Source organism: Dermacentor andersoni, chromosome 1 (assembly GCF_023375885.2).
Source record: "Dermacentor andersoni chromosome 1, qqDerAnde1_hic_scaffold, whole genome shotgun sequence".
Lineage (NCBI taxonomy): Eukaryota > Metazoa > Arthropoda > Arachnida > Ixodida > Ixodidae > Dermacentor > Dermacentor andersoni.
Window position 1 is genome coordinate 208,783,566 of NC_092814.1, and position 26,667 is coordinate 208,810,232.

The 26,667-nt window shown below is 43.9% G+C and overlaps 1 long non-coding RNA gene across 1 annotated transcript; it reads right to left on the reverse strand.

Moving 5' to 3' along the window:
* Window positions 1-15,531: 15,531 nt before the first annotated feature.
* On the reverse strand, window positions 15,532-23,299 carry LOC140219297 (uncharacterized). Its single transcript, XR_011895461.1, has 3 exons — window positions 22,848-23,299; window positions 21,643-21,733; window positions 15,532-15,778 (listed from the first exon to the last, which is right to left on the reverse strand). It is a non-coding gene; the product is annotated as an uncharacterized lncRNA (long non-coding RNA).
* Between the last annotated feature and the right edge of the window lie 3,368 nt (window positions 23,300-26,667).

The following is a 26,667-nucleotide window of genomic DNA, read 5'->3' on the forward strand; positions in this document are numbered from 1 at the left end:
CGCAAGCAAACGCCACTAGTCTAAAGATTGAAGTCAATCCGAAGCCTGTACTTCCCATCATTCCCATCTAGCTTGAGGCAACGCTCATGAGAGCCCCCCGTAGGTACTAGCGCCACATTTCCCTCTAGGGTATTTATTTAGAAACATTATGATAAGCACTAATAACCAGTTCATATTAGGGCTATTTTTTACCTACACACTGGCTACACGAGTGTAACTAGTGTATTATTCATGGTATCAGAGTTTTTCACTATAATAATATAGTATAATAGTATATAGTATATACTATAATGTTATATCCTCCTGAGTTCCGAAGTGTATTAAAGTTCATAGATTTTTGTGAGCTTTTCAGAAATTGATGTTTACTTTACAGAGACGAAAAGTGAATTTTCGTGTTTCACAATTATCGGCTGTTTTAGCACAGCATGATGTCCAATATATTGGACACTGGAATTCTACCCGGTAATTTTTTGGGTAGTGGGTATGCATTAGCAAAGGGCAAATTTAATATTAAAAATGGCTTCAAAAGGGCAAAATCTGTTTGTTAATCAAAAAGTTCATCACACAAAAAGAACGAGCGATAAAGTATGAGAAATAGAACTTACTTTATCGGCGGTCGCCGTAGAAAGCCGTGCTGCTGAAGGATCGATGGATGGATGTTATGAGCGTCCCCTTTGGAACGGGGCGGTGGGTTGCGCCACCAAGCTCTTGCTATTGTACTGCCTAATGTCCTACCTAGGTTAAACAATAAAAAAGAAAAAAAAAGAACACTATGAACTACCACACCCAAATTTTCTGATTCCCTACTGCGAACTGTCCTTTTGTACGTCTCCGTCTTTTGTCGTTTCCCTACTTTTCTTCCACCAATCCTCCAATCGCCTCTTACTAATGCCTATTGCGGACGTGTTTACTTTACCACTGCTCCCGCTGAACCCAAGGGCTTCAAGAAGGCCAGTGGTGCTTAAACCGACCGCTGCTTAGACGTCTTCACATTCTAATAAAACATGCTCCCCATAGATCCCTAGCTTTACTGCAGCAAACACATGCTTCTTCTTGCTTCTTATATCTCGCTTTATAGGTGCGTGTTCTAAGGCATCCCGATCTTGCTTCGAAAAGTAATGAGCTTCCATTTCATCATCATCATCATCATCATCAGCCTGGTTACGCCCACTGCAGGGCAAAGGCCTCTCCCATACTTCTCCAACTACCCCGGTCATGTACTAATTGTGGCCATGTTGTCCCTGCAAACTTCTTAATCTCATCCGCCCACCTAACTTTCTGCCGCCCCCTGCAACGCTTCCCTTCCCTTGGAATCCAGTCCGTAACCCTGAATGGCCATCGGTTATCTTCCCTCCTCATTACATGTCCTGCCCATGCCCATTTCTTTTTCTGATTTCAACCAAAATGTCATTAACTCGCGTTTGTTCCCTCACCCAATCTGCTCTTTTCTTATCCCTTAACATTACACCCATCATTCTTCTTTCCATAGCTCGTTGCATCGTCCTCAATTTAAGTAGAACCCTTTTCGTAAGCCTCCAGGTTTCTGCCCCGTACGTGATTACTGGTAAGACACAGCTGTTATAAACTTTTCTCTTGAGGGATAATGGCAACCTGCTGTTCATGATCTGGGAATGCCTGCCAAATGCACCCCAGCCCATTCTTATTCTTCTGATTATTTCAGTCTCATGATCCGGATCCGCGGTCACTACCTGTTCTAAGTTGATGTATTCCCTTACTACTTCCAGTGCCTCGCTAGCTATCATAAACTGCTGTTCTCTTCCGAGACTGTTAAACATTACTTTAGTTTTCTGCAGATTAATTTTTAGACCCACCCTTCTGCTTTGCCTCTCCAGGTCAGTGAGCATGCATTGCAGTTGGTCCCCTGAGTTACTAAGCAAGGCAATATCATTAGCGAATCGCAAGTTACTAAAGTATTCTCCATTAACTCTTATTCCCAATTCTTCCCAATTCAGGTCTATGAATACCTCCTGTAAACATGCTGTGAACAGCATTGGAGAGATCGTATCTCCCTGTCTGACGCCTTTCTTTATTGGGATTTTGTTGCTTTCTTTGTGGAGGACTACGGTGGCTGTGGAGCCGCTATAGATATCTTCCAGGATGTTTACATATGGCTCATATACACCCTGATTCCGTAATGCATCCTTGACTGCTGAGGTTTCGACAGAATCAAACGCTTTTTCGTAATCAATGAAGGCTATATATAAGGGTTGGTTATATTCCGCACATTTCTCTATCACCTGATTGATAGTGTGAATATGGTCTATTGTTGAGTAGCCTTTACGGAATCCTGCCTCGTCCTTTGCTTGACAGAAGTCTAAGGTATTCCTGATTATATTTGCGATTACCTTAGTAAATACTTTGTAGGCAACGGACAGTAAGCTGATCGGTCTATAATTTTTCAAGTCTTTGGCGTCCCCTTTCTTATGGATTAGGACTATGTTAGCGTTCTTCCAAGATTCCGGTACGTTCGAGGTCATGAGGCATTGTGATATAGGGTGGCCAGTTTTTCTAAAACAATCTGCCCACCATCCTTCAACAAATCTGTTGTTACCTGATCCTCCCCAGCTGCCTTCCCCCTTTACATAGCTCCCAAGGCTTTCTTTACTTCTTCCGGCATTACTTGTGGGATTTCAAATTCCTCTAGACTATTCTCTCTTCCATTATCGTCATGGGTGCCACTGGTACTGTATAAATCTCTATAGAACTCCTCAGCCACTTGAACGATCTCATCCATATTAGTAATGATATTGCTGGCTTTGTCTCTTAACGCATACATCTGATTCTTGCCTATTCCTAGTTTCTTCTTCCCTGCTTTTAGGCTTCCTCCGTTCCCGAGAGCATGTTCAATTCTATCCATATTATAATTCCTTATGTCAGCTGTTTTACGCTTGTTGATTAACTAGGAAAGTTCTGCCAGTTCTATTTTAGCTGTAAGGTTAGAGGCTTTCATACATTGGCGTTTCTTGATCAGATCTTTCGTCTCCTGCGATAGCTTACTGGCATCCTGTCTAACGGAGTTACCACCGGCTTCTATTTTACATTCCTTAATGATGCCCATAAGATTGTCGTTCATGTCTTCAACACTAAGGTCCTCTTCCTGAGTTAAGGCCGAATACCTGATGTAGCTTGATCCGGAAGTCTTCTATTTTCCCTCTTGCCGCTAACTCATTGATCGTCTTCTTATGGACCAGTTTCTTCCGTTCCCTCCTCAAGACTAGGCTAATTCGAGCTCTTGCCATCCTATGGTCACTGCAGCGCACCTTGCCGAGCACGTCCACATCTTGTATGATGCCAGGGTTAGCACAGAGTATAAAGTCTATTTCATTTCTAGCCTCGCCATTCGGGCTCCTCCACGTCCACTTATGGCTATCCCGCTTGCGGAAGAAGATATTCGTTATCCGCATATTATTCTGTTCTGCAAACTCTACTAATAACTCTCCCCTGCTATTCCTAGAGCCTATGCCATATTCCTCCACTGACTTGTCTCCAGCCTGCTTCTTGCCTACCCTGGCATTGAAGTCGCCCATCAGTGTAGTGTATTTTGTTTTGACTTTACCCATCGCCGATTCCACATCTTCATAGAAGCTTTCGACTTCCCGGTCATCATGAGTAGATGTAGGGGCGTAGACCTGTACGACCTTCAATTTGTACCTCTTATTAAGTTTCACAACAAGATCTGCCACCCTCTCGTTAATGCTATAGAATTCCTGTATGTTACCAGCTATATCCTTATTAATCAGGAATCCGACTCCTAGTTCTCGTCTCTCCGCTAATCCCCGGTAGCAGAGGACGTGCCCGCTTTTCAGCATTGTATATGCTTCTTTCGTCCTCCTAACTTCGCTGAGCCCTATTATATCCCATTTACTGCCCTCTAATTCCTCCAATAGCACTGCTAGACTCGCCTCACTAGATAACGTTCTAGCGTTAAACGTTGCCAGGTTCAGATTCCAATGGCGGCCTGTCCGGAACCAGGGATTCTTAGCACCCTCTGCTGCGGATAACTCAGCTGCCCTTTGAGTTATCATAAATGGTTTCTTTCCTGATTTCGTTTTTTCTTCATAAGTAGTTACTCATGGCAGGTTTCTTTTCCATTGCCGCCACTCATGAGATTATTTCAGCCTCTCGGACTTTCCGCTTGACCTTCTTTGTTGCTGTGTTACCAACCCTACAGGCCGCATACTTGCTGGTAAGCTTCCTAGTTCTTTTCCTCCACTGTGAATGAATGTTCTTCCTGTACAGATACCTGAACACTTTCCCAGCCCATTTACTTTCTTCCATATTCCTCAGCCGTTCTTCATGCTCAATTTTACTGCGAGCTTCCCTCACTTCAAAACTAGTCCAGCCCATATCAGCCTGCACAGCCTCATTTGTAGTTTTCCCGTGAGCGTCCAATGCGAGGCGACCCACTGACCTTTGGTTCCCGTTGAGTCCTAATTGTACGCCTGATTTAAAGCAAACAACCGCATTTCCAAATGTAAGTCCTGGAACCATTACCCATTTCCACGTACCTCCGAGGGCCTCGTACCTATTGTATCCCCATATCGCTCTGTGCTTCATTATGGCTGAATTTCTCTTCCCCTTCCCTGTTATTGTTCTTTCCTGTGTTTCAATATACCTATTGCCTTCGTTTATCCATATACCAAGGTATTTAAATTCTGTTACCCGAGGTATTTCCTGGCCTTGTATCCGCACTGTCTGTTCACTGTTTTCATTGAATACCATCACACCTGATTTTCTAACATTAAATTTCAAACCTAAATTGTTGCCTTCCTGTCCACAGATATTAGCCAGACATTGCAAATCACTTTGCTTGTTAGCTAGCAACACAATGTCGTCCGCATAAAATAAACCTGGGAGCTGCTGCTCTACTACTGTACCCGCCTGTTTGTATGAGAGAGTAAACCCGACATTACTTCCTTCTAGCGCCCTCTCCATCCTCACCATGTACATCATAAAGAGCAGCGGGGATAAAGGGCACCCCTGCCTCAGTCCCTTGTTGATATGAACTTTCTCCTTGCTCCTCATCCCTTCCCATTCAACGCAAACGGTATTTTCTAAATAAATCTCTCTCAAAAGCTGTAGACAATCGTCACCTAAGCCTTCCCCTTCCAGAATATCCCACAATATGTTGCGGTCTACGCTGTCATAGGCTCCTGTAATATCTAAAAAGGCCACATACAACGGTCTGCTTTCTGCTTTTGATATTTCAATACACTGAGTTATCAAACAAGTTGTCATCCACACGCCTACCTATTCTGAAGACATTCTGAAGCTCTTCCAAAATGCCATTATTCTCTGCCCATGCTTGCAGCTTTAATTTGATTATCTGCATTGCTAGCCTGTATATTACCGATGTAATGGTCAACGGTCTATACGAGTGAATTCTGTCTTTCTCCCCCTTACCTTTGTAAATTAAGTTCATTCTTCTTTGTCGCCAACTGTCTGGTATTCGTCTATCTTTTAAAGTTTTTTCACTGCTTTCACCAGAGCTTCCTTACTTTTTGGTCCTAGTTCATTAATCAGCATAACGGGAACCTCATCTAGCCCTGTGGCTGTGCGCTTAGGAATTTTCTCTTCCGCTTTATTCCAGTGGAAATTTGCCAGCACCAGCTGCTTTTCCACTTCGGGTCTCTTTGATGCTCCTTTTTTCTTCAAATACAACCTCGTCATTGCCTTAGAATGATTCGGCTGTTACTTTTCGGATGTAATTTATTGCCGCTTCTCCTTCCAGTCTGTTCTATTTTCGTCTAGAATATGTTGTTGTATTGTTGTTGACTTCCTGCCTAATAATTTTTTGTGGTTCCAAAATATTCTAGGTGCGGTCTTCTTTTTCTCACGTATTTCTGACAACCAACGTTCACTTTCGCCTTTTAATTTTGCTTGCACCAGTATTTGAACCATAGACTTTTTTTTTCCGGCATATTTCCCATTTACTGGTTACTTCATCCTGCGGCAACTGCGTCTTCTTTGCCTGCCTGCGCTCTCGAGATGCTTTCTGTCGTTCGGAGATTACTTCTCGTATCTCCTTGTTCCACCAGCTTTTCGGTTTCTTTTTTCCTTTCCAACGAGCACGTTGTTTCTATTTCCGTATTTCTGTCGTTATTACACTTAGAAGCTCACCATATTCCCACTGTTGGCAATTTTGGCAAGTTCTTCCTCGACTCTAGTGACTATATTTGCTATTTGTTCAGCGTTCAAATTTGGACTGGCCATATTTCGCTCCTTGCTCTCTTTCTCAACTACAAATCCCATTTTCAAAATGATGGGTTTATGGTCACTCCCTATGCTGTTAAAACCTTCCTCATCGATGACCATTTCTCTCAACTTATCATGAATTCCTTCTGTCATCAGACAATAATCAATGGTCGATTGCCGGTTTCCCACTTTCCACGTGATCTGCCCTTCACACTTAGGCCCTGTATTCACGATAACGAGGTTATGTTGCTCACAAAGGTCTAGCATTGAGTTCGCGTTGTTGTCTGTATAGCCATCTAAATCCTTTATGTGGGCATGCATGTCACCTAATAGGACAATTTCAGCACCATTCCCGAAACCCTTAATATTAGCGCTTATGCATTCCACTAACTCTTTATTCTTCTCTGTGCAATTATTTCCTGTCCACAAATACGTAACGCCCAGCGAAGTTTCTTTCCCACTCATTGTACCTGATAACCAAAGATGCTCTTGACATTGTGAATTTACTCTTTTCCATTTGGCTCCCTGATGGATGAGCATTCCGACTCCCACTCCCTTTCTTTCCGACTTAGTTCTGTTGCACCCTTCCCAAACACAATTCTCAATAACTGGCGCCTCTCCTGAGTCTCTAAGGTGCGTTTCTGTAACCGCATACACCCTTATTTGTTCGCTATTTAACTGCTCCTCAATCTGCCCACTTTTCCTTTCTTCTGCCGCCCTGCATGTTTATGTAGCCTCATGAATGGCGAGCTCTCTTTCTTGCTTTCCTCCTTTTTCTGTTATCGACACTGATGCTGTTCTGAGATTGCCGTAGGAGACCTTCTTCATTACTACCTACTGTGGCCTCCTGAGCGCCCGCGGGCCCCCTCACAAAGCTACAGCGCGACCACCAAGTCGCCAGCCCACTTCTCGTGCCAGCCTGTAATTGAAGTGGATCCCGTCTCGTTTAAAACCACCACAACTTCTCACTTCCCTGTTTACTTCGACAACCTCGAAGCCTTTCTCTCGGCTCAATTTCCATATCGCCTCATTAGCAGCCATTACGGCACTTTGTACGTGACTGTCACGTACCGGCACCTCCGGCGCCGTGCTCACCACGATCTGCACCTGAGGGATAGCTCGCGCAAGTCGTCCACCCCCTTCGCCAAGCGCTGGGCTAGTCCTGTCTCTTTCCTGTTTAGGACGTCATTTAGCCCACCTGAAGTTCAGTGTTTGACGGAAGCCCGTCTGGTCGGGATGAAACATGGTTAAAAGGTAAACAAAAACCCGGGGCACTTCGCCGACCAAATAAAGATTTAAAAGAAAAGAAGACGTTTCGGCTCCCACACGGGAGCCTTGACAAGGTTGCGCACGTGGGAATTTTCCGCGAGCATTTTTTTTTTTTTTTTGCTCGCTCCGTGACATAACCCAGTGCCGCCATTGCAAACCAATGTTGCAAACACATGCATTGGTGGCCAAACGACTAATGCATTTTCAACAAAACTTCATAGGTGGCGCTAGTAGGTGTCTAAAATATTGGACAGCTTGGTTTTACGGGCTAAAACATGCTGCGGCCTGGGTAGTGGCGGAGTATTTTATGTCCAATATATTGGACAAATGCCCCATAGCCGGAACTCAGGAGGATATAGTGAGAAACTCTATGCATGTGTGATTGTTAGGATCGTCACGTTGCAAGGCGTGTGAGGCGAGGAAGATGGAGGAGACGGTGCATGATTAGGAAGCACACGACAAGTATATTAGACGGCACGCAAACACTATCTTCAACTAGGACCACGCATGTCAGGCTGTTCGTAAACAGGAAAAAAAAAAAGAAATGCAGTCTCACGAGGTTGCGGTTGAAGTCCGGAGCGTGGTGAGACTCGCAGAGTCTTTGGGGTGAAACACTCGCTGGTAGAGTGATGACCGGCGTGGAAAAGCAGACACAGCAGTACGGGGCAGGAAAAGGTGGACGGCCCACATCTCCGTAGACGGGGAACAGACCACTCCGAAGTCTCGTGCAAGACGACGGCCCAAGGCGTTCGTCTCGATGACGGACGCTCGCTCTCCCGAACCTCGCGCGTAGATGCGGGTTCGAGGCTATAGCGGGCCGTTCCGAGGTCTCATGCCGTGCAACGACCCGAGGCGTTCTCTGTCCCGAAGGCGGATGCCCGGTCAACTGAACCTCACTCGTAGATGTGGGTTCTGTAGGCCCTGCTGCCCTAGACGCGCCGGCGTTCCAACGATCTCCTCTGCATGAGCCCCCCCCCCCCCCCACCCCCCCCTTTTTTTTTTTTGATTCGCTGCACGAACCTCCCTTGTCTTTCTTTTCCTCTTGTTGAGGACAGCCGCAATGTCGTCTGCTCTGGCGTTCCGCAGTTGGTGAGTACTTCTTCACAGCATGGTATTACCTAAACTTCTGGAGTGGAGGTGGCACTCCCAAAGTAGAGTGTACTAGATTCCAAGGTGAAGCAAGTCGCCACCATCCTGCTAGAGGGAAGAAGCCCGAACCGCCGTAGCGGCCGTTGCATAGCACAGAGTATATTCGTCGTGTTTATTGGTTGTGCGCTGTTGCAACAGTTTGTAACTGATTATGGCATGCTTTCTGAGGGCAGTGCAACACCTCAGTAGGTCATAGCTATACCAGTCGCGTGAGCAGAGCTGCAACAGTCCTGAACAGACGACACGAGCTTGTCGTCTGCTCAGGACTGTTGTACGTCGTGCGTGCGTTTGCTCCAGTTGACCACGGTTGGGAAGGAGCTCGTAAGATACGCATATGTCAACATTAAATTTACGTTTACGTCCTATAAATACACGTTGGCACATCACTGCTTGTGGTTTTTATGTAGCGCATGCATGGACTACAAGGAGGGGATTGGATATCGCCCGCTGGCTTGCAGCGGTCTCGTGTCGAATCCATGTGCGGCGTGCATGCTTGTACGACGACATACTCTAATTTGTACTGTGTACGTACCGCGCAGCGACAGCGTGAGACAGACGCGTGCACAGCAGAACACATAGAAAGGACGAGCGCTGGACTTACAAGGGAAGAGTTGTAAGTTCAGTGCTCGTTCTGATCACTTCTCTTGCGTACGTGTCTTTATGTTTCGTAAGTTTCCTGTTCAATAATTTACAACAGCTAGCCCAGCAAGGAAGTCTATTGTAAAAGCTAGGCTTGAAAACAAGAGCGTCAGCCCTTTTACAATAATATTGCAGAGTGTTATTTAACGTTTTGGTTACACCGCATCACTAAGGATACTAAACGAGCGAATTGCGAATAAAAAAGTGCGAACGCTGCTTTCAAGATTGTAATATTTAAACATTAACGCAGAACCTAAGTTATGAACTTAGCCTGTATATATATTGAACCATTATGCATCGTAAAAGTTCGGGTATCAAATTGGAAATGTCTTGTGCTGTTCCTATGTCTGTGTAGCATCAATGTTTCTGAGTACATATGAACTATGGAAGAACGTCCACAGTGAAGCTCACAGTCCACACAGGCTCTGGCTTCATCATATGACTATCAAGTTGCCTAGGATGCTAACTAAGCACAGCTTGCGGCGCCTTGTGTAAACCAGTTCGGTAACGTTGTGTACTAAAGTAGAGAATATAACTACCGTATTTGCACGTAAAGACCGCAACCGAATTCGGTCTCAGAAAAAGAACAAAAAAATGCTTACTATAGAAATGACTATGCCAACAGCAATTATTACCAGAAAAATAGGAAACAACGAAAAAAAAAAAGGGGGGGGGGGGAATGCCCGCAGGGCTTTATTCAGCGTTACTTCGAACTGCCGTCGCAAAATAAAGTGAAAGGGTGAGTGCTGACGTGTTTATCCCTGTCAACGAGGACGGCGTCGTCGTCCATGACATCCACCAAGGTTACTGGACAAACGTCACTTCAAAAATGCCCGCGACACAATTGAGCACAGCAAAGCTCTGGGCGGATTGCGCGGTGATGCACCACGCGACTTCGTGCACTTGACGCAGCGTCTGTCGTATCTTTCCCGTCAGTTAGGGGGCAAACAGCAATTAATGTTCATTGCGCACTGACAGCACACAAACTTAGTTTAAATGGAGTGACCGTTTACAAGTTAACCAAGCGAGGAAATGTTATTTGCGGAGCGTACCGCCTGCAGCTTTTCTCAAAGCCTGCGGCAATAAATCGACGATCGGTTCCCTTTCTTCTCTTTCGTTTATATATCGTGAATTGCTATTGCATTAAGTGAAAGAGCCTGGAAATATGTCAGTTATTCTTATATTTAACAGACATAGACCTATTTATCAATCACACATGCTGAACCATTGGGGGCCCGAAAAATTATTTTAATTAGCATTTATTTCTTGACACTACATAAAACCTCAAGATGCTGCAGGGGCGAAAGGCAATGAGTGCCTGACAGACGTCCCTGTTCCCGCATTGTGAATATTGCAAAGTACTTGCAATATTCACAAGAAAAAGAAGACATCAGATGTGTGGGACTTAGGAGAATTACAACCCAATTTCCAGCGAAGCTGTTTCTTTCGAGCAGTTGCAATAAAAATTTCAGGTGCATGTAATTATATCGCATACTTTAAAAAGGTGCCTGCATATGACTGTTCCGTTTGAAACCTTGCCCCCCCGTAATGTTTCGGGGCACTTCTTGTTGGGAATTTTTAAAAAGCCAGTAGTTCATCAACACTGTTAAACGGATACAGAGTTTCAGTTATGCGGGACACAGGCGGCAATACCGTTGTGGTACGCCGTGGCCTGGTTCCCCAGGAAGCTTTCACAGGCGAGCAACGGTCCGTGGTAGTGGTTGATGGAACGACCCACGTTCTTCCTGCAGGCACGCGTCACATTCTCATCACCCTATTTCATCGGAGAGACGCTGACGAGGTGTATGGAATCACCTATTTATGATGTAATTCTGGGGAACATTACAGGAGCTCGTGAACCGGGTGATCCGGATTCTATGTGGAAGTTTCCTGAAATAAAGGTACCACGGGGTCTATATCAAATACAGTTTTCAGAACCATTTGACCAGCAGGATGAGGACGAAGGTAGAGGCCCGAAAGGTACGAATAGGCCGAGCACGAGCCTCGAGAAGAGGGGCGTGACCAAGGAAGACCTTAAAAAAGCGCAAGGGGAGGATGCCAGTCTGCAAACCTGCTTTCGGACGATAGGCCGAGAATTCAGCCGGAAAGGGAGAAAATGGAAATTTTACCTATCGAAGTAAGTTTTATATAGGCGATATAAACTGTCGAGTGGTAGGGAATTCGAACAAGTAGTAGTTCCCTCGGCATTACGTCAACAGATATTAGAGACTGCATATATATGGAAATGCACTAGCTGGACACCAAGGCACAAAACGAACTACTGATAGGAATCGTAGCGAAGGAGACCCACGGCGGAAGAAGTGTGAACTTTAATCATTTTATTCTGTAGTCTGCAGACTGTTTAGAGACTCCGTACTTTAAGTGATCCATATTAACCGTTGTCAGCAGTTATATGTCGTCAAATTCATATGAAGCATTGTTTGTGCGTGTGCAACAGAGAGCCTACGCTTCGTATTTCCTAAATTGGTCTGTATTGACCACGTTAAGGAACCTAGTGCGGTGAAAATATCTACACCGTGACAAACACATGTTACTCCGCCAGAACATTTACCGTGCATGGTGTTCTCGCTCGTTCGCTCCCTCCCTCGCTCCACTCAATTTTTGCTAGATTTGATATCAGTTGAGTTCACAGTTCTCCCAGGGCATGCGGGATAAATTCTGCTTTGTTCGTAAAACACATTCATAATGCTCCGGATTGCTTGCATGCGTAAATTACTGCAAATGTCCTAATTAATCTTTGAAGTTTTCCTACATATTGCGCATAATGCGCCTTTTGTTTTCGCCAAATATACACAAAGTACCTTGTTTAGTTCACCGAAGACATCGTTGAAACCAACTAGGAACGTCTTATATGAAGCATGAAAATAGGGGAGGGGGGCGGGGGACGGCTCAGTAGTTATTTGCAACGGCTCTAACTGGACAAGGAACGTAAAAAATTTGTCACACATTGCACTTACCAGGACCTCCCTCCTTATTCCACGAAATATAGGCCTGATATAACCCACGGTTATGTCGAGACATGGGGAAGTATAGCTGATAGCACCCATGACACACGCTCTAACACTTGAGTAAGACATTTTTTACGACTGTTGTTTATTCAGCTGCATTTAACTTCGTACAGAGAGTTCCCATACAGCGTACCACAAACTGCTGCTAATGTTTGGTTTTGGTGCGGTTTATAGTTCTGCCTCGCTTGTTAGATACGCTTGCAACGCTCTAGAGCGCTTGCATACGTAATTTATTGCGAAAGATCGAATTACCCATCTATTGTAAACTTTGCCTATACATCACCCATTAAATGGGCCTTACAGTCAACAAACATAAAGATGCTGTTTTTTTTTATTCAGTGAGTACACTAGGTGAACTTAATACATCGCGCATGAGAAAGAAAAAAAGAAGAAAAAAAAAGAAAGAAAATAGGTTTTAATAAGTATTCATAATGCTTCTATATAAGCCAGAAACGTTAGAATTTGGCGACACATTGTATTTAAAATGCTTTTCATTCCTTCAAAGTATAAAATTTCTGAAACCTAGAGTTATCTTGGGACATTGGAAAATATATAGCTAATAACAGCAGCGTGATGCTTTAGAATTGTTGCTTAACATTTTTGTGAAGCTCCATTTGATCAAGACCGATTTACCTGGCGTATTGCTTTTAAAATTTTATTCATGAATCACCATCCTCAGAATCATCATCAGCCTATTTTATGTCCACTGCAGGACGAAGGCCTCTCCCTGCGATCTCCAATTACCCCTGTCCTACGCCAACCGATTCCAACTGGCGCCGCGAATTTCCTAATTTTATCGCCCCACCCCGTCCTCGACTGCGCTTCCCTTCTCTTGGCACCCATTCTGTAACCCTAATCGTCCACCGATTATCTAATCTGCGCATTACATGACCTGCCCAGCTCCATTCTTTCTCTCTTAATGTCAATTAGAATATCCGCTATACCCGTTAGCTCTCTGATCCAAACCACTCTCTTTCTGTCTCTTAACCTTATGCCTAGCATTCCTCGTTCCATCTCTCTTTGCGCGGTCCTTAACTTGTTCTCAAGCTTCTTTGTCAGTCTCCTCCAAGTTTCTGCCCCATATGTCAGCACAGGTAAAATGCACTGATTGTACACTTTCCTTTTCAGTGATAATGGTGAGCTTTGAGTCAGGAGCTGACAATGTCTGCTGTATGTGCTCCAACCCAATTTTAGTCATCTGTGAATTTCCTTCGCAGTGTCAGGGTGCCCTGTGATTAATTGACCTAGGTAAACGTAGTTCTTCACCAACTATAGAGGCTGACTGGCGATCCTGAACTCTTGTTCCCTTGCCCGGCTTTTCATCATTATCTTTGTCTTCTGCATACTAATCTTCAACCCCACTCTTACATTCACTTTGTTAAGGTCCTCAATCGTTTATTGTAACTCGTCTGCAGTGTAGCTCATGTTGTGACCAGCCGTTCACCCCGCGACACCCTCCGGTCACGCCTCGCGCGATTATGGGCAACGGGCCGACGGCCTCGTCAAAACGGATCATTTATGATCAGCGCTGGAGTACCTCGTGCAGGAGAGGTTTGAGCAATTAGCATGCATACGGCCATCACTTGTCATTCGCACAAATTGGCATGTCCACGCCGGAGACGCGGTCAGTGCAATTATACGTACGGCCATCACCTGTCAGACGCCCAAATTGGCATGACCACGCCGAGGATGGAGTTAGTGTACGATCTGAGTCAGCGTACGCTCACGCTTTCCCTGTTTGTGCCCAGTGATGTGCATGCGTTTCCGACAAAGCTCCCTTCGGAGGGAACCGGCAACCGACCTCCGGATTGGCGGAACCTGATGTCATCGGTCTCCTGACGCCGGATTGGGGGAAGTAAGAACAATGACCACGCAGGGCATAAAAGGAGCAACGGATGGCGGGAGTGATCGGCTGCTACAACTTCATCATAAACTTTTTCTGTATTACTTTTAATTTTATTGTATATATAAACGTGTTCGTAAAACGTCACGAATGTCGGGCCCAGCATCACGTTCCCTTACTCCTCCATGAGCAAAGTGAATTCCACATCTTCGGACCCCCATTCGCAACACTGAACAGAACAATGTCATCTGCAAACCGAAGGTTGCTGAGATATTCGCAGTCGATTCTTACTCCCAAGCCTTCCCAGTATAATAGCTTGAATACTTCTTCCAAACACGCAGTGAATAGCATAAGAAAGATTGTGTCTTCTTGTCTGACCTCTTTCTTTATATGTATCTTTCTACTTTTCTTGTGCAGAACTGAGGTAGCTATGGAATCACTGTAGATATTTTAAACATATATTTACGTAAGCGGCCTGTACTCCTTGATTACATAATGCCTATATGACTGCTGGCATCTCGACTGAATCAAATGCCTTTTCGTAATATATGAAAGCCATATAGAGAGGCATATTGTACTCTGCGGATTTCTCGATAACCTGATTAATGACATGGATGTGATCCATTGTAGAGTATCCCTTCCTTAAGCCAGCCTGTTCCCTTGGTTGACTAAAGTCCAGTGTTGCGCTTATTCTAGTGGAGATAATTTTGGTAAATATTTCATATATTACTGGGAGTAAGCTAATGGGGCTATAATTTTTCGATTCTTTAACGTCTCCGTTTTTCTGATTAATATAATGTTTGCATTCTTCCAGTTTTCTGGGACCCTTGCAGTCGATAGACACTTCGTATAAAGAGCCGCCAGTTTTCCAAGCAGTACACTCTAAGAAAAATCCCGGGGAACGCGGGAGTACACTGTAAAATAATTTACACCCCTAAGGGTTTTTTTGAGTGTCTATAACTAACCCCCTAGCACCCTAGAAAAAGCTGGGTTTTATAGGCAATTACACCCTTATGATGGTTATTCTATATTCCAATAACACCCTATCCCTTGAGGGTGCTTTGAACAACATATTACCCTTCGACCCATGGGGTGTAAGGGTGTGTTCGGGAATATATTACCCCTTCAGCTATCGGGTGTAATGAGCAATATAATAGCCCTTGCTATAAGGGTGTTGAAGTACAGCATGTTGAAGCGGGTACACATGCACTTCATTGTTTGTTTCGCAAGTCTACAGTCAGGCTAGCACACAAAAATGTTATGTACAGTGTGCATACAATAGGTAATGTGTTTCCAAATGCATGGCATAGCAACTTTGAAGAAAACACATAATCACGTGTGAGTGTCCTGCGTGAAATGGTCCATTTACCACAGATACAGGAAGAGTGACTGCATGGAGGGTCATTTATTCTAGCCACCTGTACAATATTTAGAGCTTGCACTACGCCTTGTATGTGGTGACAAGTCTTGTGGTCGTTCTACACTGAAGAACAGTCTTATTCAAACCAATGTTCCAGGGAACAGGCGAGGCTGGTGATGCCTTTGTGTAGCTCCATTCCAATGTCCTAAGGAGAGCCATCATAGATGAAGCCATTTCTTCATTGATCGCTGTAGCCATCTGCTTGTTTTCTACCTGCAAAATGATTTGTTGCAATTTAATGTCAGGAAAAGTACACGAAACATGACAAGCAGCACTTCCCTGCATCATTCACTTTAATATTTCAAGATCACATGAAGACCAGGATAAAGAAAACAAGCCCAGATGGTGCTTACTTCCAAGAAATCGTTATTTCGAAAGAATAAGGCATTCATTCTGCCAAATCATGAATGTAGGAGAGAGAGGCTACACAATTATATGAGGGCAATTCAGAAATTACTGCCTCCAAGCCCACTACTTTGCCAATATTACTGCAAACATTTTGAACTCTTTATCATTGATGCACTTATGTTTATGCTATCGAATGTCGCCTCACCTTCCTATCTCTTCTCGTTCCAGAGTAATCGAGCAATTCATGGCATCCAGTGGTGACGTCCAGTTGAAACAGCAGGCTGTAATTGAATTCTGACTGCGGAAGGTTGTGCGCATATCAACATTCATCGCCATCTGACTGCAGTTTACGGGGATGCCTGTGTTGACGTCAGCACTGTGCAGAGGTGGGTAAGGACTGTGAAAGACCAAAATCCTGCCGCATCAAATCTCCAGGATCAGCACCGAAATGGACGGCCCACAATGGCTTCTGATGAAGGTCATGAACATCAGGCAGATAAGTTGACTCAGGGCAATCGCAGGATCAAGCAACACCAGATTGCAATAACACTCGCTATTTCCATTGGCTCAGTGAACCACATCATTAAAGACCTGCGTTACAAGAAGACTTGCGCTTGTTGGGTGCCACGGCAACTGAAGACTGACATGAAAAAGTTGAAGCATAGCCAACAAGTTAAAATCTTCTGTAACCCAGGAGTTTCTTAATTATCTGGTTCACTGAACCAATAGAAATGGCAAGTGTTTTTGCAATCTGGTGTTGCTTGATCCTGCGATTGACCCGATTCAACTCGTCTGCCTGATGTTGATGATCCTCATCAGAAGCCGTTGCAGGCCGTCCAGTTCGGTGCTGATCCTGGACGTTTGATGCGGCTGGATTTTGATGTTTCACAGTCCTTGCCCACCTCCGCACAATGCTGACTTCAACACAGGCATCCCCGTAAACTGCTTTCAGACGGCAATGAATGTTGAAGGGCGTAGAACCTTCCGCAGTGAGAAATTCAATTACAGCCCGCTGTTTCAAGCGGACATCACCACTGGATGTCATGCATTGATCGATTACTTTGGAACGCAAAGAGATAGGAAGATGGGGCAAGTGACATTCTATAGCATAATCATCAGTGCATTAATGATAAAGAGCCGAAATGTTTGCAGTACTACTGGCAAAGTAGTGTGTTTGGAGGCATTATTTCCTTAACCGCCTTCATATTACAGCAATAACGCTGGGCAGTTTGTTTTCATGTGTGACATCTGACCCAAAACTACAATTTGGAATGTGCACAAATAAAGATGCTCGTGTTGAGTCCAATAATTTGCTTACAAATATATCAATCCTTTCTTATGCAATAAGTTTACAATGAGAAGCCACATCATCTCACTGCAACTTTTCCCTACAAGCAAGTTATATTGAAAATAAGGTGCAGCCATATGCTTTGCTATGCATTGCAGGGTAACCATCAAGAGGTACTTTGACATTAATGCCTTGTTCCCAAAACCAATAGTTTAAATGCCAACCATTAGTTCACAGGAGGTGGTGGCCACAAGGCAAAAACAAATTCGCAGGGTTTATGCCTATACAATGACCTTACATTCATCGGTTATTATAACAGATGGCATTGTTGTTTTGCCTGCCTCCTCAGGAATATACATTATTTATAGGAATAGAAATCAGCATTTTCACAGAAGCCTGCTCCTTTAACAAGAGACACAAACGATGCTGTTCTTCAGATTTTCCAGGCAAACAATGCAAGCATCACTATACTCACTATCACAAACAATGCAAGCATCACTATACTAAGCATCACTAAGCTGACCTTTATTTTTTTCTTAATCTATGACCTACACAGTGGCTGGTAACAACCCCTCTCTCAGAACTATTTGGCATCTCTACTAGAAGCCCTACCTACACCTTTTAACATCATCTTAGACATCTCCACTAAGCAAGCACATAATCCTTCTGGTATGTTTATTACAGAGGTTTTCACTAAAGATCTTCCAAGCAAGAACTCTTTAGCATCTGATCATTTAGATGCTTTGAACTGGAACAACACAGTGAATGCATCATGCTTAACAGAAGTTTAGCTATTTTAATCAAAGCACAGTTAAAGCCTTTCATGTATGAAGTTTGTCATCTGCTTTCACTTGATCTTGCTGGTTATCTGATTGTGAGTTACACTAAGATCAAACATTCTAATAGCCAACATCTTTCATCTGTGAAGCGCAGAAAACTTTAGTGCACTTGTCAGTGTTGTTACGGCATTCTTAAATGTGATGATTAGGCTGCTGGCTGTTTAGCACTGTAGTAGCATTGTACAGGGTGATCATTTTTAAGTTTTATGGAGTTTTAAAAAATTTCCTGTGGCAGATGGAATAATTCTTGTCCTTGAGCTAGATTATTTGAAGAGGTGGACATCACTAGCATAAGAAATTGAAACACATGTTCGACTAATTAAAAAAATTCACTATTCACCTCGTAACTAATTATTTTACTGCGCATATTGCAATTTACGAATTGTAGCCAGTGAGCTTGGAAGACGTGTGCACTTGAACTTCCAGGATGACACCAGTTTAGGAATAATTCCCTGATAAAGAACGCTACACAAGGGTGTTCCAGTTACTTTTTGCATCAGTGCATAAAAGCACATTTTGTTAAAAAGTAAGTGGAACAACAGTGCATTTTTACGGCAAGTTTGAGGGCCCATATCTCCAAACTGGCGTCATTCTGTAAATCAATTCCAAAGTGGATGCATCTTGTAATCTCACTGGCTAGGATTTGTAAATTACAATATGTGCTTCATATATGTGGTGGCACTGGCAAACACTCCTAGAGTTCTACTAGGAAACATAAATACCGAAGAAAGTGGTTGGGGAAAAGGCCCCTGTTGTAGTTCAATTGGTAAAGCATCGCACGCGTAATGCGAAGACGTGGGTTCGTTCCCCACCTGTGGCAAGTTGTTTTTTCATCCACTTTCATTTTCAGTAATCTATAATTTCTTTATTTCATTTACTAATCACAAGTAATTTACCCTAAGTTGTCCTTGGTAGTGTTTGCTGGCTTCTTAGGATAAGATTAATAAACATTGGCCCCTCGGTTAAGCCACTTTCTTTTTGTTTATATGTGCCATGAAGTAATTAATTGAAAAGCTAATTAATAGATTTTCGTTAATTCGTTGAACATGTGTTTCGATTTCTCGTGCAAGATAGGTCTGCCTGTTTGAATATTCCTGCTCAAGGACTAGAATTATGCTATATGCAACAGGTTATACTTAAAAATTCCACAAAACTTAAAATCATCACCCTGGATAAAGACACTGAAATTTAAAACAAGCTTCAGTGAACCTTACTGAATTAGCAAATGGCCAGTGTAACTAGCATGATTATCCTGGAAATATTTTGTAGCTTATAAGCATAGAGCATTTCACTTACACATTTAGGAATGCAAAATTTTCTTGAAATCACCCCTTTCTTTTTAACAGCTAGCATCCCTGCCAGTTTGGTTAGACATAATGTTGCATGACTTCAATAGTACTGCAAAATCAGATTTTCTTTCTGCTCCCAGTGTCTAGTGATATGTCTTTACCAGTGCCCTTAGCAGCTGAGATAACTAATGTTCCTGCAGGTAAATCTCAGAAAACATTGCGATAACTGCCAAGTAAATGCAATCGTGCGTCTTGTTTACAATACAACATGTGCTCTACCTCCTGCCAGGTTTGTTCTCCATATCAGGCCAGCATGCAACTTGCACTTTTCGCATGCATGAAGACACCTTATGAGGTTATGGTTGTGTCAAAACATGACATCAACCATAATGCCTTAAACTATTATATGAAACACTTGTAGAAAGATAGAAAAGGCACCAATCTTGAATTTATCATATTCGGTTTACAGTACCATAGTAGAAATGGCTCAACTAGTACAGATACGCAAACGGGCTAGTTGGTATTGGTCGATGACGTTCGACAATGTGAACTCGACAAAGGATGGAGAAAGAGGCGATAGCATTTGTCTCCATTTCTCGCCACTTTCGACGTCCTTTGTACAAGTCCGCACTGTTGAACATCAAGGGTCAACTAGTACAGCCTGAAAAAAATGTCATGAAAGTAAACTTGGCTCTCAACCTCGATAATTCTGCCTGTCAGGTATTATGGTTTCTTCAGAACTTATTTCTTTATACAAAGTCATACCCATCAAGTAAAGCTTACTGAAAGAAATGAACAACATCAACACCTCTCAAGGCACATGCATCAAAGGAGTTAGAGCATCATACACATTACCTTTAAGTGCAAAAGTATTCTTTTTCTTAGGCAAACTGCATATCTAGTTTCTTAAAGCCTATATATTCATTTGTCACAGCTATGGGAAAATCACAAGGTGGAAAAAGATGTGTTGGTGCAATTTCAACATTTATGTACAACAAAAGGTAAAGCACAGGAAGTCTCACTGCTCCTTTGTCTAAATGACACTCAATTTCATTTGTCATGTCACTCCCGTCCTGATGGCAGCAGAAACAGGAAGCGAGCAGCGTCGTTCAGAAAGCAGACGAAGGAGCTGATATCCTAGCTGACATAACGAGTAAAGAAGGGAGCTGGTCAGGCCATGTAGTGCAGACTTGAGACATCATTAACTAGCGTGAAAAAAACAACGGACGACAGCTAGAAGCACACACGACAGAGCTCTAGGCTTCAAATGAAATTTTGGCTACACAGAAACATAGGATTCAGGGGATGCGACCTCGACGGATGGAAGCAACATTCCTCTTTCCCTTTCCCTGTCTGACAAAGGAGGTATCGGAGCAAATTGATGGATAGGTTCATTTCGGCATACAAACACTCTTTTCGGTGAGAGCCAGGGAAGGGGTGCTTACGCACCTATCACCCACTTTTTCATGCAAAGTGCTTCGAATATTTTAATGTCGACCTGCCTCTAGAGCCGCATGGGCAGATGAGCGCTTTGAAACTGCTCAGTGCATGAGCACCTACAGCAATGATTGGCCAGATGGCCACTAGCCACTGACAGCTGCCCTATCTTGGTTCCCCGAAGCAGTCTTTTAAACACCGACCTGTTTGACTTGAGGGAACATAGGGCTGCTTTCAGTGCCTTAGTGGCTACCTGGCCAATTATCGCCATACGTGCTCATGCACCGAGCAGTTTCAAAGCAATCATGCGCTCAGGCAGCTCCAGAAGCAGGTTCATAGGGAAATATACGAACCATTTTGCATAAAGAAAGTGGGGAACAGGTGTGTGAGCAGCCGTCCCTGGCTCTTACCAAGAGTGTTCGTATGTGAAATTAACCTGTTCATCAATTTGTTCCGATAGCTCCTGTGTTGTTTCCATTGGTCAACATTCTGTGCATCCCATGTTACTGTGCAGCAAAAATTTCAGTTGAAGTCTAGAGTTCTGCCTTATGTGCTTCTTGATGTTGTCGTCTTTTTCACGCTAGTTATTGATGTTTCAAGTCTGCAATGAGCACCAACTAGCCCAAGTGCCTTCTTCAACCATGTAATGCATGGGGCAGATAACTGGTGGCACATTCGAGTTACAGAACGGATGCCAAGGGAAGAGAAGGGTAGTCAAGGACGGTAGAGAATTAGACTGTATGATGAAGTCAGGAAATTTGCAGGCTTCACTTCGAATCAGCTAGCGCAAGGCAGAGGTAATTGGAGCTCACTGGGAGAGGTCTTCATCCTCCAGTGGAAAAAATATGTAGGCCAATTGTGATGAAAAAAGTATACCTGTCGGCTCAGACATCTTCCCTGTCTTTTGAGCAATGTGTAGGCCCAAGACAATCAGCCGGTTCCCATGCAATTGCTTCATGCTGACTAACTGCATGGGCACAAGAAAACAACTCACCATTAATACCACTCGAGATTGACCACTTAATAAAAGAACCTCTCAAAACTGCAAACACAATTAAGCATTTACCAGCTTAATACATACATATATACAAGCCAAGAATAGTTACAATAACCATGCGCTTTATAACTAGACATTAAAATAAGGCAGTGAAACGTAGAATAGCCGTAGGATGTTCAGTGCAGTTCATTTCAGAAATACTGTCGACCACTGACAGGACACCTTAGGCAGGGTTCAGTCGTACAACAAGAAAACAAATAGTAGCAGTAATAAGCATGCGTGCGTGAAACCAAAAAACGAGTTCAAGGTCAAGAAAAAACATGATTAGGCTCGGTGTACTTATTTACACAAAGATAAATTCATAAACAAATAGCGCAACCACGCGTTCATCCGCAACTGCACGAAAGCTTCTAGAACAAACGAGTCCAACTGAAAACGAAGGATAGCCACATAGCCGGGATGGTTGTGGTTCTTTTGTATTAGTTCTAGCGATGAAAGCACAAGCATTGCAAGCTACCTGCATCATTACCTACCACGTGACCTGGGAAAAAAAAAAAAAAACGAGTGCAAGTACACAAGCGACATTTAATACGGTTGTCCCACTGCACACTTTTGGCCGCGATCGATCCTGACTGGGATCGAATTTCTGATCACGTTTGGCTTCCTTGCTGAATCTGCGGACGGTAGCCAATCGCAGTCGAAAATTTCGATCCAGAACAGGCTCAATCGTGATCGAAAGTGGCCGTGTGAAACCGGTATAAGTATGCGCCCATCTTTAGCAACAGAATGAATTAGCCAAACCAAAGTATTATTTACCTGCCTGCGCCGTATACTGACGCGTAGCAGTACTTAATTCTCTACAACTCTATGTGCTGTCACAATTAGTTGAGGACACACGAACAATGACATATCCGATATATTTTCATTTCTTTTTCACGTTCGGTACCCGTAGGCTCCACCTGAAGTACACATACTACACTCGCATCCAACACACCTTGTGCTGTCCTTTAAAGAAATTACGCGAAAATTACTACCACAATGACGCACCATAAAAACGCGACGCTGAATGTGACCACGTACGCACCTTTTATATGAGCCGTCCATCCGCCTTGCAAAAGGCCCTCGGTTTGAAGGCGGAGCGCTGTCACGACGTGTACTCTGGGCACGCCATTTCGTTTACGTAGTGGATGGACGATGTTGACGATGGATTCCGGACGATGTTGACGATGGATTCCACCGAAAAAAAAAGTCCACTTCATCACTGGTCAGGCCGAATGGAAGATGTTTTCTCGTTGGCCACGAATGACGGCCGTCGTAGGCATAGTAAACACACTGTCACAAAGAAACGCCGATGTCGCAGGCCGCTACTGCCTTTCTTTCTCACGAATAATCGCGTCGCCTTCAGTCCGGATGCTCCCTTCGCGTCGATGAGCACGAAAGTACACGAAAACAACGAGGTGGTGGAACCTAAACGTAGCGAAAAACAATTTAATTACTCACAACTTCAAGACTGTCACGGAGAACACACACATGTGCACCCGGCGGCCCGCCGCGAGACTCAGCAGCGATCGCGGCGACACCCATCGGTGGAAGTTATTTCAATTTCGGTTTCGTTTTCAAAGCATAGATACATATATTCTTTTAAACTACGTGTGTATATTACTTTCGAGACTATTTATTTTACGCTACCTCTAAGCAATTATTATTATTATTATTATTATTATTATTATTATTATTATTAATTTTATTATTATTATTATTATTATTATAAACAACAGAGGCAGATCCCACGCACTGTGGGAATCGACATAAGCGCAGCTTGCTGTTCTATTTGCGTTCACTGACGATATTTGGCGATGATGTTGACGGCCTACCACAGTCGTGATGTGATGTTGAATGTTATAATACAGAAAGACGTGCTTGCACGAGGCGCTGTTGCACGCCATTTTTCGTAGCTTACGTGAAAGTTAACGCTCTAATTCCCTTACACGAGCGCATCGCAACGGGGCTGAAGCGTTGATTTGCCGAACAGCCGTTTGCGTGTTGTCGTCTTGACGCTGCGGTGCTTTAGTGCGGCTTTGCGTCTCTGCATGCCCTGAGTCAGTGATCCACGTGCGAAAAGTGGCATTATTTACCCAGTTCGTCTGGGTGTTGGCTTTAAACATTCTCTTGTCTCGTCGTTAGTCTTCCAGATGGCATTGTGTCGATGACCAGGGTGTTTCAGTGGGCATTATGACGGCCAAAGGGGTCCAGAGAGTACTATAGCGATGCCCAAGAAGTTCTCGCTAAAAGGGCTCGCACACGCCTTCCCTGAGTCCCTCTCATGTACATTATGCACGCTCTGAAACCACCCACCGCCGCGGCTGGCAAGGCAGTGACAGCAGCAGCAGCAGAATTGGAAATTAAAAGGGAGGAGGCATAGAAAGCTTCGCTTTAATATCTAGCAGAACGCCTCTGTGCACACTGTAACCTGTCATCCAGAGCTCTGGTGTTTTGACAGAGTTCAATTTCATTCTACAAAGTATGTGCACCTGTCCTACCCTTCTCGCGAGGGGAGACGGGCGAGTCTCGCGCAGGTCTGCATATGCCAAGACATCTCGAACGTACTTTGCAGGTGGGCAATCGCGCGCACACTTGAAGAATGCCTCGCCACTGTTCCGTGAACAAAGATGGGTCTGCAAATGGCCCGCCTATTTCTGGAATCTCATTCTATCTATAATGATTGGCTTAATGTCCTATCCATGCAGGCAATAATACTGTATCCAATTTGGGAGGGGAAATATTTGAGTAAATAGCGCTGTTAGTCGGTGTGGCAAATACTGTATGCATCGCAAATTGTACCTTGGTTCTCTATGCTTTCTCACATTTCCCTCCCTTTCTTTTTCAGCACTCTGTTCTGGCAGCTGTTTGTAAGCCAGTAGAACTTTCCTTTCCTATACAACTACAAACTTAATAGTTTCTTTTTGTACAGCCAGCTTCGTAAATTGACGCAGACGCGAAGCCATGAGCGTTTTGCACGGCTCTTTCTGTAGAGGCTGCTTGATCAAAGCATTGTGGTGGGTGAGAAGGCTCAAGTTTGCCTACGAAGCTACCTTGTTTTTAAACGTCAGAGAAGCAGAACGAATTGGGGTTATTGATTCCGCGAAAGAATCTCAGGTGGGGTCAAATCTTCCCGAATTGGCGTATCTTTTGTCCGACTATGGTTCGTCGCCCCCTTTTGTGCCTGTTTCGTTGTGCTTGAAAGAAACCTAGACGACCGCATTGCTTTGGAGCAATCGTGGCGCGTCCAGCTGCATGCTGTCACGTGGCCTGTTCATTTTGCTGGATTGCTGGCGACCCACAAGCAAGAGCTGCACTTTTTCTGCCTTGCTGAAAACGTCTTGAACATTTTTCTTTTTGGTTAAATATTCAATGCTAGAAAAAGTATGTGCGCGCTTTTGGATCCCGCGGAATTTGTGCGTGACGACATTTGAGAACTGTGTGCCGCTTAGCCCACTATGACATAATAGTAGTGCTTCAGCAACAGGTTTTTCGCAGGACATATTTAAAATAGCTCATCAAAACAGACAGTGAAACGGTGGGGAACCCTCTTCAGGCGTTTTGTCGGCATTGAAAGCCCGACATGTCTCAGGAGGAAGTGGTTGGGGTAGGGGAGGGCCCGCTTCTGGATCCGCCACTGGTTTGTAGTGCCGTGGGACACGCTGTCTCTTTGTGCAACTGTATGTTTGTGAAAGTAATAAAAATAAACAAAAACACCCTTGCACCCACCCCCAATATTCTTAGTCAGTGCACCCTTTTGGTGGGTAAAAGGGTGTTATGACATCTAGAACTGCCCTACGCTTCGCAAGAAGTCATGATGATGGGATATTTCTAGAATGAAAACACCCTTCAAGGGTGTTATGACTCGCAATTCTCACCATCAAGGGTGTAAATTATTTTACTGTGTAACTGGGCCGTTTGTCCTAAAAAGGGCGCTTTCGTCCCTCAAAGGACTAACTGCATGAATGTGCGTGCCGTGTGCAAATTTCGGAGACTAAGTGTTTAGTCCCTGGTCGGAAAGAGAGCAATGGGAGGACGAACCGAAACAGTTACTCCCCAGGCACTTCGCTGTTTTCGGCCGTGTCATGGAGCGATGCGGCGAAAACGGTATTGTCTATAAATCGTGAATGGTTCGAAGTTCGTGCATTGTCTATTGAACTACATGCAAAGCAGCACCTTGCCTCTTCCTGAGAAAATTGCGTGAAACTTAAAACATGAATCTCTACTTCATCTTTGATTAAATCGACTGTTATTCCATCTTCTCCTGCCGCTCTTTCTCGCTTCATGTCTTGCAAGGCCCTTCTGACCTCATCGCTAGTTATAGGAGGAGTCTCTGCAACCTGTTCATTACTGCTTCGAATGGAGGTATCGTGGCTGCTCTGGATACTGTACAGGTCAGTATAGAATTCTTCCGCTTCTTTTACTATATCTTCGAGATCGCTGATGCTATTGCCCTGCTTATCTTTCAGTGAATATATCTTGGTTTGTCATATGCCAAGTTTCTTTCTCACTGATGGTCCATTTATTACGGCTTATTCTTCAGTCTTTCTCCCGTTATAATATCGGATATCCCTTATTTTCGCCTTGTTGATCAGTTTTTACAGTTCCGCGAATTCTATCTTACCTTTGAGTTAGACATTTTCATTCTTTGTCGTTTCTTTATTAGTCCTTTGTTACTTGGGAGAGCTTGCCTACTAGTTGCCTTGGCGCCTTGCCTCCCACTTAAATTGCTGCCTCTGAAGCTAGCGTAGTTACGGTTTGACTCATTACGCATATGTCATCTTCATCTGTCTGTTCTAAGGCTGCATATTTGTTTGCAAGTATCAGCCTGAATTTGTATGCTTGTACCCTTACTGCATCTGGGT